Here is an 11,639-nt window from a genome sequence, read left to right on the forward strand (position 1 = left end):
ACTGCATAATCTAAATGGGGCCTAACCGATTCAGGAAGCTCTGTGTATTTCTTCGTAAGTGGGTTTGCTACGAAGGTTCCTAAGTGCGCCCTAAGAAGATGCTTAGGTGCGATTCAATAAGGTATACTTAGGAAGAAATTTTATATTTCGAAGTAAAACAATGTTTTTTCAACTTCTACAGCCAGCACCGACATTGTAGTAAACAAATATGTTACATTTGTTGTTTACCTACGTAATTCTAAGAGTTTACCTACGTAATTCTAAGAACCCAAGGGCCACTAACTATCTAGTGGCCTCGAAGAGGACAGAAAGCCGGCGGCTTGTTAAAGGGCCCGCCAATTGTCTTAATGATATTTTTTAGCTGGAATTTGGCATTTACGGCTTCAGCGGGTAGGCGGTTCCATGGGTTAATAGCCCTCTTGGTGAAAAAACATCTGTTTTCAGTCCTACTTGAGAGAACATACTCTCCAACACTATATCTGTGATTGTCCTGTTATCAGTGACTTCATACCAAATGGTATGAGGTATTTTGAGCTCTGTAATTACTTCATACACTCAGGAATATTGGAAGATATTCTTGTGCTGCACCCAGATTTTGCCAGTGGAGGCTAATAGATCAGCATTAAGTATTTTGTTCTCTCCTAATTCCATGTATGACTGGCCATCCTGTGAGGTGAGGATGTTGGATGAGCTTGTAGCCGGTTTTTGATCTACACTGTGTGGTCCTTCATACAGAATAGATAAGCAGCACTTTGCTGTGTATACCTAAACATGTTTAAAAATACATTGTTTGAGAGGAGTCTTGTAGAAACTGGTAAGAGTAATTATAATATAATGTTTCCATGATTCAGTGCTTACCTCTTGTGAAAATTGCTTAGAGTTGTTTAGTCAGAGTTGATTTGTTTTTTGTATTGAGGCTGGTATTTTCTAAATTGATTCCATGTACAGTATGTCTAACCATCCTGTGAGATGGGAGTATTAGATAAACTTATAGCTAGTTTTTTATCTACACTGTGTAATATTCCATATAGAATAGGGTAGTAGCACATTGCTGTGTATACCTAATCTTCTTAAAAAAAATCAGTAATAAAGATTTTAAATTATAGTTTGTATTATTACAAATTCAGTACTGTATTATCCTTATTAAATCATGTTGACCATGGATCATTAAGATCTCATGTTGATATGTAATAGTCATATTTCTTTTGAACTGCTAATCCATGCTAATCATTCATTAAATTGTGCATTATGTCTCAATTTTTCACTTCCTTGGATATACTGTACAGTACAAAGAGATAGGATAAAAATAAACCAGTAATATTTCTTTCATTATATTTTTCATTTAAATAACGGCATCAATATTTTTACAGCTGACAGGATTTGTTTTACCATACAGGTGCATTATTTGTTAAAAAAAAATTGGTTTATTGTTACACACAATGGTGCTACATAGCCTTCCCAGCTTGGTGCCTTCTTTTAATACTTACTGATTAAAAAATAAATAATAAATACATTTTATTCAGGAAAAGTACATACAGTTGATTTACAAACATAATGTTGGATTTATAGACAGAGCTAGTACATACAATATCTAAAGCCACTAATACTCAAAGCATTTCGGGCAAGGTGTGGGGGAAAAAACACAGACTAAAACTTAATAGTAATCGGGATTAGGTATAAATTGTGTTGAAAGAAGGAATAAAACATACAAAAAGGGGGTTAACATAGCATAAATCAGCAATTGCACATGTTGGTGAACAGCGTTGTTTAAAAAATAGCAAGACATGGGTTGATATTTAGGAGGTAAGTTAGGTTACATGGAGTTAATTAGGCAGTACTTGGTTTAACTCTTAAACTGGTTGAGAGAGGTACAGCCTTTGACATGATTCGGGAGGTCATTCCACATTCTGGGTCCCTTGATTTGTAGAGCACTTCTAGTTTGGTTACACACAGCCAAATTGAGTAACAGGAAGAGGTCTTGGACACAAATTTGTTCCATACTAAATGTAGAGGAATCAGCTGAGTATTCCTCAAATAAAATAAGTTGCCTCAGCTTATAAGGTAAATAAAATAAGCATTTCTCAAATAAGTAGCTGCCTCACCTCACTGCCTTACTGCTACATAGCCTTCCCGGCATGGTGCCTTCTTTTGATAATTACTTGTTCCACACCCAAATTGTATAACAGGAAGAGATCTTGGACCTCTACTTCCCTCTCTCTTTTTTAATAATCTATATAGTGTCGGGGTTTATCGGTGAGCAACAGTATACTCAAGGTCACTCACCGTAGCCCTGCGGGTCTTCACTCTATCCTCGCGGCGCCACTGTACGCCAGGAGAGTATCCCAGTCAATCCCAACCGGCCTCTGATCGAGAAGGAGTGGGAACACAACTTGTTCTCTTAACTGTTGTATGCCCGCCCCAGCATAGGGCTCTACTACTAACCACAAGGTCGCCAACTGGTGTTTCCGGTGTCCAGTAACACGTCAGTGGTTTTGTTGAATTGCGGTAACAGTGGCAAGAGCACACTCAATGTGTCTGATATCAGGCAGGTATTTACTTCTGCCTCTATCTGCTTTCAGGTTTTATATAGCCACAAGAATTATGGAGGGGATGATATAAACACCAATGTACTTTGTATTTTACTTAAAACTCATTCAAAAACATCACAAGATTATATCAAATAAGCAAACAGCTGTTTCAGGCAGAAGTCGCTCGTTCCCACATATAATCATGAACTCGCCAAGCCGGCAACGCTTCCCTTTCACGTCAATGTCAAAATCAGCTGGGCGACTACCACCACGCGAATGTTACTTTATCTGTTTGCCTGTGGCGTGACGCGCCAGTTTCTTTAAGTTCTCAAAGATCACTAGAAGTTCGAACACACAATATTTGCGACAATAGCACGTAAACACTTCGCTGCACTGATCTTGAGTTCAATCAAACATCTCTATATAAATGGACACATTAGCTCACTATCATGGTATAACACACTGCCCTTCATTTAATGATCACGTATGCAAGTATATATCACTGGAGTTCTCAGTAATTCCTTCCGTGGGCGATAACACAATTAATCACTGCACACATGAATGATTATTCAATACACGAGCATAGACATATATATATATATATGGATGAGTCATAGACATCAATAATGGTAATAACATAGTTACTGGGCACATAGCCTAACTCCAAATACTGGCATATTTATATACATATACTCTCTCAATAACTGATCATATTAAAGTCTCATGAAAGACATTATCAACACAGTAAATTCATCAATTACTCCAGGTGCCTGCACACACCAATAATAATCATAAATATCATGAGTACTCTTTATAGTCCCACTCTGCACACTGGTGCCTTAATGTGACATAGGTGAGCCTTGCTCACGACATACAAAATACTCTGGCTAAATAATATAGCTGACTAAAGGGGAATTGGGAGGGAAACTAGAATCACCTACTTCCACCTATCCTCCGGTGAGAGTTGAGTTGTAGCTCCTGGTCCAGGCTCCTGCCTCGTGTAGGGAACGCCCCCACACACACACTGTCGTGTCCTCCAGGAACTCAATCAACGTCCCACCATAAGCGTGTCGTCTCCGTGCCTTTTCACTGCAGGTCCGTGCTCCTCCTCGACTTCTTGTAGGGTTGGAGTCGATCTCCCGGCCGTCAACTTCTCCTCCCAGCTACGGCTGCCCGCCTTCGTCTCGGCTGCAGTCGTTCGGATTCTCGAATAGTTTTCTTCTTCCACTGCTTCCCGGTGGCTCGGTCCAGCCACTACGCCGTCACAAACGGGTGAACTGCCTCAGACGTCGCATACGTTACTGCACAGACTTCACTTCTTCTTGCACAGTACCTGTCCTGGAGCCCTTGTTGCTCAATATCCCGTCAATTCCCTCTCTGGTCCAACACATGAACGAAGGAAGACCTCACAGAGTACTGGCAGACTTCGGGTGACGCGTAAAATCCACGGGAGCGGGAAACAACTGTCAAACTGACAGGACCAATCTTCGCACGTCCAACCACCTTGACGTGCCGTGTCAGACTGATGGCGCCGCCGTGGCGCTCTGACTGGACCCCCTTTCCTTCGTGACGTCACATTCGCCATGGGAGGTTTTCATTGGCTTCCTGTGCCACATCGCTGTCGGTGACCAATCTGGTGTCACTGACGTCACACAGTTTTGGCGACAAAACAGAAGAGCCAGCGCCATATTGGCTTCCTAAAGGGCCTAAACCACAGGCCAAAATACTCTTCTTTTACAAATTTCTCGTCACTTCGAGAACACTACATTCTCCCACATATATCAAACTGATGCCTGCGACGTAGAGAACGCTCGGGTAAAGTGGACATGACTCTTACAGCAGGCGTGGGAGGAATATAAGGGGGGGGGGGAACACCTTCACATACCCCTCCCCTTAAAATAAGAGTCATGTCTGGTTAGTGTATACGGGACAGGGCATCCGCAACCACGTTGTCCTTCCCCCTGATGTGCTTGATGTCCAGCCAGTACTCTTGCAGTAGCAACGCTCACCTCATCAGACGTTGGTTGGAGTTCCTCATTTTGTACAAAAAGGTGAGAGGGTTGTGATCTGTGAACACCAGAACAGGTCTTGCCCCTCCTCCCACGTACACATCGAAGTGCTTCAGGGCCATAACTAGCGCCAATGCCTCTTTCTCAACGGTACTATAGGCCCGCTGGTATTTCACAAACTTCTTAGAGTAGAAAGCTACTGGCCTATGTATCTCACTCCTCTCTTGAGCGAACATGGCCCCTATCCCAACGTCGCTGGCGTCTACGTACAGGATGAATCCGGCTGAGAAATCTGGGGATATTAATACCGGGGCCTCCGTCAACAGTTTCTTGGTCTTCTCAAAAGACTCTTGGCAGGCCTCTCCCCATCTCCATCGCACATTCTTGGAGAGTAGCTCGGTCAGGGATGTGCTACCGTGGAAAAATTCCTGCAGAACCCACGATAGTACCCTATCATCCCGAGATACCTTAACAACTCTTTACGCGTTCTGGGCACGGGGTATTCCTTAATGGCTGACACTTTGTGATCTACAGGGGTTACTTCACCTTGGCCGATGACGAAGCCAAGGTACTCTAAGTGGGCCTTCCCAAACTCGCTCTTGGCTAAATTTACAGTCAAGTTAGCCTCCTCTAGCCTCCTGAACAATTCCCTGAGTCTCTCCAGTTGCGTCTTCCAATCGTTGGCGTACACGACGATGTCATCGATGTATACTGTGCAGCCTTCGGCACCCCTTAGTAACTCATTCATCATGCGCTGGAAACAGCTACCGCTGTTTTTCATTCCAAAGGGTAACACCTTGTATTGGTACAGCCCGTCAGGAGTTGCGAAAGCTGATATTTTCCTGGCCTCAGGAGTCAAAGAGATCTGGTAGTACCCCTTGAGCAGATCGACCTTGGATACGTACCTTGCACTGCCCACCTGGTCGATGCAATCGCTCACTCTTGGCATGGGGTGAGAATCTGCCACTGTGATGGAGTTCACCTTTCTGTAGTCTGTACAAAAGCGGAAGGTACCATCGCTTTTCATCACTAACAAGCATGGGGAACTCCACTCACTTTTACTGGGCTCCGCAAGGTCGTTCTCAAGGAGATACTCCACCTCCTTCCTCATCAGCTCTCGCTTCTCCGGGCTCACTCTATACACGCTCTGCTTGACGGGTCTGGTGTCCCTCACCTCCACCTCGTGCGTTACACTCTTGTGTCGTCGGGGCACGTCGGTAAAGAGAGAGACATTCTCCCTCAGTAGGTTCGTCAGGTCCGCGCTCTGTTGCCCTTCCAGGTGTAGTAGCTTGTCCTCGATCTTCGCCAGACTCTCCGTATTGGTGAGACGGGTGCCGTCCGCCCTGGACCACTTTCCTTCCTCCTCTGGAAGTTCCTGGTCCACCTGCATGCACAAAATCGCCTTCTGCTGGGGGTCTCGGGTCACCGTCCCGTCCTGCACGGCGGCTCCTCCTTCCTCAGGGAAGAAAGGCTTCAGGCGGTCTACATAACACACCTGTTTCTTGCGGGGTCTATCCGGCTTCCCGATTTCATACGATACAGGACCCAACCGCCTTAGCACCTGGTATGGTCCCTCGAACCGCGACTCGGTCACTCTGCTCTTACCCGGCAGCAATACCATCACCTGGGACCCAACCTGGAACTCCCTCGGCGTAGCTCTCTTGTCGTACCACTCCGACATCTTACGCTGCGCCTCCTTCAGATGTTTCAGAGCTAGTTCCTTTGCTAGAGTGAGACACTCCTTGAACTTTTGAACATATTCATTGACCGTCCCCACGGTCACTCCCGGTGTCCATTGTTCCTTCAGCATGGACAGAGGACTTCGCACCTCGTGTCCATACACCAGCTGGAAAGGTGAGAAACCTAACGATTCTACCACCCCGTTACGTATGGCAAACAACGCGGGGTATACTGCCTCATCCCACTCAGCCCCCTGTTCTGCGCAGAACACTCTCAGAACGGTCTTCAAGGTGAAGTGAAACCTTTCGATCGCCCCTTGCGACTGCGGTCGGTATGGCGACAACCGAATCTGAGTCACTCCCCAACTTGTCACCGTCTGTCGGAACCACTTAGACTGGAATATACTTCCACAGTCTGTCTGAATTTCTCTGGGCATCCCCACCCAAGAGAAAAATCGTTGTAGTTGCCCGGCTACTCCTCTCGACGTCAAACGTCGCATCGGGACAGCTTCTGGAAATCTGGTGGACGCACACATGATCATCATCAGGTAGGTATTCCCTCGTTTCGTCCTTGGCAACGGACCCACCCCGTCGACCAACAGACGCTCGAATGCAGGCCCAAACGCCGGAACAGGGACCAATGGGGCCTTCGGTATCGCGGGTTGGCTCTTCCCTGCCCTCTGGCACGGTAAGCATGTCCTACAATAACGCCTCACGTCGGCGTCCATACCTGGCCAGTAGAAATGATCCCTGATCCTTCGCAGCGTCTTGGTCACCCCCAGGTGACCTGCAGAGTCCACGGAGTGCGATAGGTCCAACACTGCCGCTCTGCACTGGGCCGGCAACACTACCTGGTGCCTCGTACTTAGAGACTCTTCTCCGGCCTCCATCCTCACAGGCCTCCACTGTCTCATCAGCATGCCGTCCTGTATGTAAAAATGAGTGGCCCTCTCAGGACCAACACGTCCTCCTTTGGCCTCACGAATTAATTCGGGGAACTCCATCTGCTGCAACTCTCTAAGACGAGTGTGGTCTACCCCTAGAGAACTGGTGAGGGTCACCTACAACTCACCATTCGGGCTGCCTTCGCCCTCCACTCGTTCTCCGGGTCCCATGAAGAGGTGATCGATTCCCAGGCTGTCGGACGTCTCCTCAGCCCCATCAGATCCACACCCTCCGTGTCCTTCGCGATGTCTCGGCATCACAGCACAAACCGGGAACGCCACCATGGCGATTCCTTTCTCGCCCTCACAGGCGTCTAACACTCCGCCCGTCTCCTTATAGTGCTCTAGGCACTCCTCGCCCTTCACGAGATTCGGGAGGACATATCCTCCACATGCGTCATTTCCCAAGATGACTTGTGCCTCCATCTTGGGCACTGATGCACACACCCCCACCACTAGGGTCTGGCAGCCATAATCAGAATTCAGAGTCACCTGGTGTAGGGGCATCCTCACTGGGCCTCCCACAGTGGTCACACTTGCCACCCCCACACTGGTACTCTCGTAACCCTCGGGGAACAGGGTTTCGCTCACCAGGGTAAAATCTGCCCCAGTGTCTCTTAATATCTTCACCGGGATGGGGTCTGCGTCCCCCATCCTTACGGTTCCCTCACACACGAATGGGTGAACTCTTTTCTCCCCACTCAGTACAGGTTCATCCTGCACCCTCTCGGCCATCTGGTCCTCGACCCTCACGAAAGCAACGTTCCCCCGCTGTTTAGGGCGTTTGCATTCCCGCACGATGTGTCCGAATAATCCGCAGTTGTAGCAGTGGATCTTCCTCGTCGGAGACCATCCACCACTGCTCGCCCTGGCACCGCCTCCAGAGGCCGTCGCTCCGTGTGTCTTCCTCGTACCATCCGTCGACTCCGTCGCAGCAACAGCTCCTGAGCTCTCAGCTTGGGACTTCTTTACCGGCTCCACAGCACTCTTCGAGCCTCTGTTGTCGCCACTCGAGAGGTGGGACTTGGGAGAACTCGCTCCTGTCCTCCATCCGTCCGTCCTCCTATAATTTCTACCATTTCCGGAGTATACGGGCGGTCGGTGCTGTCCCTCTCTGGGTGGGCGTAAGGCTTCTTCCAGCATGTCGGCTCTGTCGGCTGCGACCCTCAGGTCCTTTATGTCCGCCTCCTTTACTCTCACCCTGATCTCAGGAGAGAGCACGGACATAAACTTCTCCATGACCATAAGCCTTTTGACCTCCTCAGCCGACCTCGCTCCTTCAGACTCCAGCCACTTAAGGAATTTCCTCTCCATGTCCCTCGCCGTCTCCGCATAAGATTTTCCTGGCGAACGGGTACATTCCCTGAATCTCTTCCTGTAACATTCCGGCGTGAGCTTGAAAGAATGGAGCACAGCTCTCTTTACAGCATCGTAGTTGGTGCACTCTTGGAGGTCGAGCATATTGTAGGCTTCACGAGCTTCACCGGTGAGCCTACCCTGAACCAGCTCTGCCCACTCCGCCCTCGGCCACCTCTTCAAAGTAGCAACCCTTTCGAAGTGGTCGAAGAAACCTTCAGCTTCGTTTGGTACAAAGACCGGCAAATCTCGCTCCCTCACTCGGCGGTCTTCCTGCTGTGGCGGAGTAGGTGGAGCTAGTCCTAGCTCAGCTCGCTTCAGCTTCACATCCCTGTTAGCTTCTATTTCCTGCTGTTTCAGCCTAACTTCTCGCTCGTGCTCCTCTCGTCTTAGCTGTGCTTCTCGCTCCTCACGCTTCAGCTGTGCTTCTTCTCTCCTCAGCTGCGCTTCTGCTTCTCGCTCTTCTTTGCGCTGCTGTGCCTCTGCTTCTCGCTCTTCTTTGCGCTGCTGTGCCTCTCGCTCTTCTCTGCGCTGCTGTGCCTCTCGCTCTTCTCTGCACTGCTGTGCCTCTCGCTCTTCTCTGCGCTGCTGTGCCTCTCGCTCTTCTCTGCGCAGCTGTGCCTCTCGCTCTTCTTTGCGCTGCTGTGCTTCCCGCTGCAGCTTCATTATCTCCAGCTTAACGCTGTGCCTGCTGCCACTGGATCCTCTGCTGCTCCCACCAATGCTCAGATGTTCTCCCATACTGGCAGATGTTTGTGGCCGTTCCTCCCCCAAAGCTTCATCTTGTGCTCTGAGCTGTGCCATTATCTCCAGTCTTCTCTCTCAGCTTTACCCCAAAATGGTCTGCTATTGACTGTAACTGTGCCTTGGTGCACTCCTCCAGCACCTGCTCATCTCTAGTGTCAATGAACCTTGTTACTTTATCATCCTCCATCTTGTGCTATGAGTGATAACCTGTACCTGATACCTAATACCACTGCCAAGTACCACAACTGCAACCTTTATCTTGATCGTGATCCTGGCGAGGTCGCCAATGTCGGGGTTTATCGGTGAGCAACAGTATACTCAAGGTCACTCACCGTAGCCCTGCGGGTCTTCACTCTATCCTCGCGGCGCCACTGTACGCCAGGAGAGTATCCCAGTCAATCCCAACCGGCCTCTGATCGAGAAGGAGTGGGAACACAACTTGTTCTCTTAACTGTTGTATGCCCGCCCCAGCATAGGGCTCTACTACTAACCACAAGGTCGCCAACTGGTGTTTTCGGTGTCCAGTAACACGTCAGTGGTTTTGTTGAATTGCGGTAACAGTGGCAAGAGCACATTCAATGTGTCTGATATCAGGCAGGTATTTACTTCTACCTCTATCTGCTTTCAGGTTTTATATAGCCACAAGAATTATGGAGGGGATGATATAAACACCAATGTACTTTGTATTTTACTTAAAACTCATTCAAAAACATCACAAGATTATATCAAATAAGCAAACAGCTGTTTCAGGCAGAAGTCGCTCGTTCCCACATATAATCATGAACTCGCCAAGCCGGCAACGCTTCCCTTTCACGTCAATGTCAAAATCAGCTGGGCGACTACCACCGCGCGAATGTTACTTTATCTCTTTGCCTGTGGCGTGACGCGCCAGTTTCTTTAAGTTCTCAAAGATCACTAGAAGTTCGAACACACAATATTTGCGACAATAGCACGTAAACACTTCGCTGCACTGATCTTGAGCTCAATCAAACATCTCTATATAAATGGACACAATAGCTCACTATCATGGTATAACATACTGCCCTTCATTTAATGATCATGTATGCAAGTATATATCACTGGAGTTCTCAGTAATTCCTTCCGTGGGCGATAACACAATTAATCACTGCACACATGAATGATTATTCAATACACGAGCATAGACATATATATATATATATATATATATATATATATATATATATATATATATATATATATATATATATATATATATATATATATATATATATATATATATAACTTTAGAACACTTTCCCACCAGGAGACTCGAACCCTAGCCAGCACAGAAGCCTTCCAGCAACTGGCATAACAGGTACGCCTTAACCCACTCCACCACCCGCTCAGACTCTTAAAAGAGATGGTAATTTCGGAGTATTTAAATACACCAAAGATCATCACCTCCCAAGAGCACCAGAGCAAGTGAGGGGTCATTTAGACGTTAATTTCATCAAGTCCCTGTTAATATGGGAAGACACAGTGTCTATGCTTAAGGCACAACTCTTCTAAACACGAGAGTGAAGTATACAACTTTAGAACACTTTCCCACCAGGAGACTCGAACCCTAGCCAGCACAGAAGCCTTCCAGCAACTGGCATAACAGGTACGCCTTAACCCACTCCACCACCCGCTCAGACTCTTAAAAGAGATGGTAATTTCGGAGTATTTAAATACACCAAAGATCATCACCTCCCAAGAGCACCAGAGCAAGTGAGGGGTCATTTAGACGTTAATTTCATCAAGTCCCTGTTAATATGGGAAGACACAGTGTCTATGCTTAAGGCACAACTCTTCTAAACACGAGAGTGAAGTATACAACTTTAGAACACTTTCCCACCAGGAGACTCGAACCCTAGCCAGCACAGAAGCCTTCCAGCAACTGGCATAACAGGTACGCCTTAACCCACTCCACCACCCGCTCAGACTCTTAAAAGAGATGGTAATTTCGGAGTATTTAAATACACCAAAGATCATCACCTCCCAAGAGCACCAGAGCAAGTGAGGGGTCATTTAGACGTTAATTTCATCAAGTCCCTGTTAATATGAAATTAACGTCTAAATGACCCCTCACTTGCTCTGGTGCTCTTGGGAGGTGATGATCTTTGGTGTATTTAAATACTCCGAAATTACCATCTCTTTTAAGAGTCTGAGCGGGTGGTGGAGTGGGTTAAGGCGTACCTGTTATGCCAGTTGCTGGAAGGCTTCTGTGCTGGCTAGGGTTCGAGTCTCCTGGTGGGAAAGTGTTCTAAAGTTGTATACTTCACTCTCGTGTTTAGAAGAGTTGTGCCTTAAGCATAGACACTGTGTCTTCCCATATTAACAGGGACTTGATGAAATTAACGTCTAAATGACCCC

This window comes from Procambarus clarkii, chromosome 61 (assembly GCF_040958095.1).
Source record: "Procambarus clarkii isolate CNS0578487 chromosome 61, FALCON_Pclarkii_2.0, whole genome shotgun sequence".
NCBI lineage: Eukaryota > Metazoa > Arthropoda > Malacostraca > Decapoda > Cambaridae > Procambarus > Procambarus clarkii.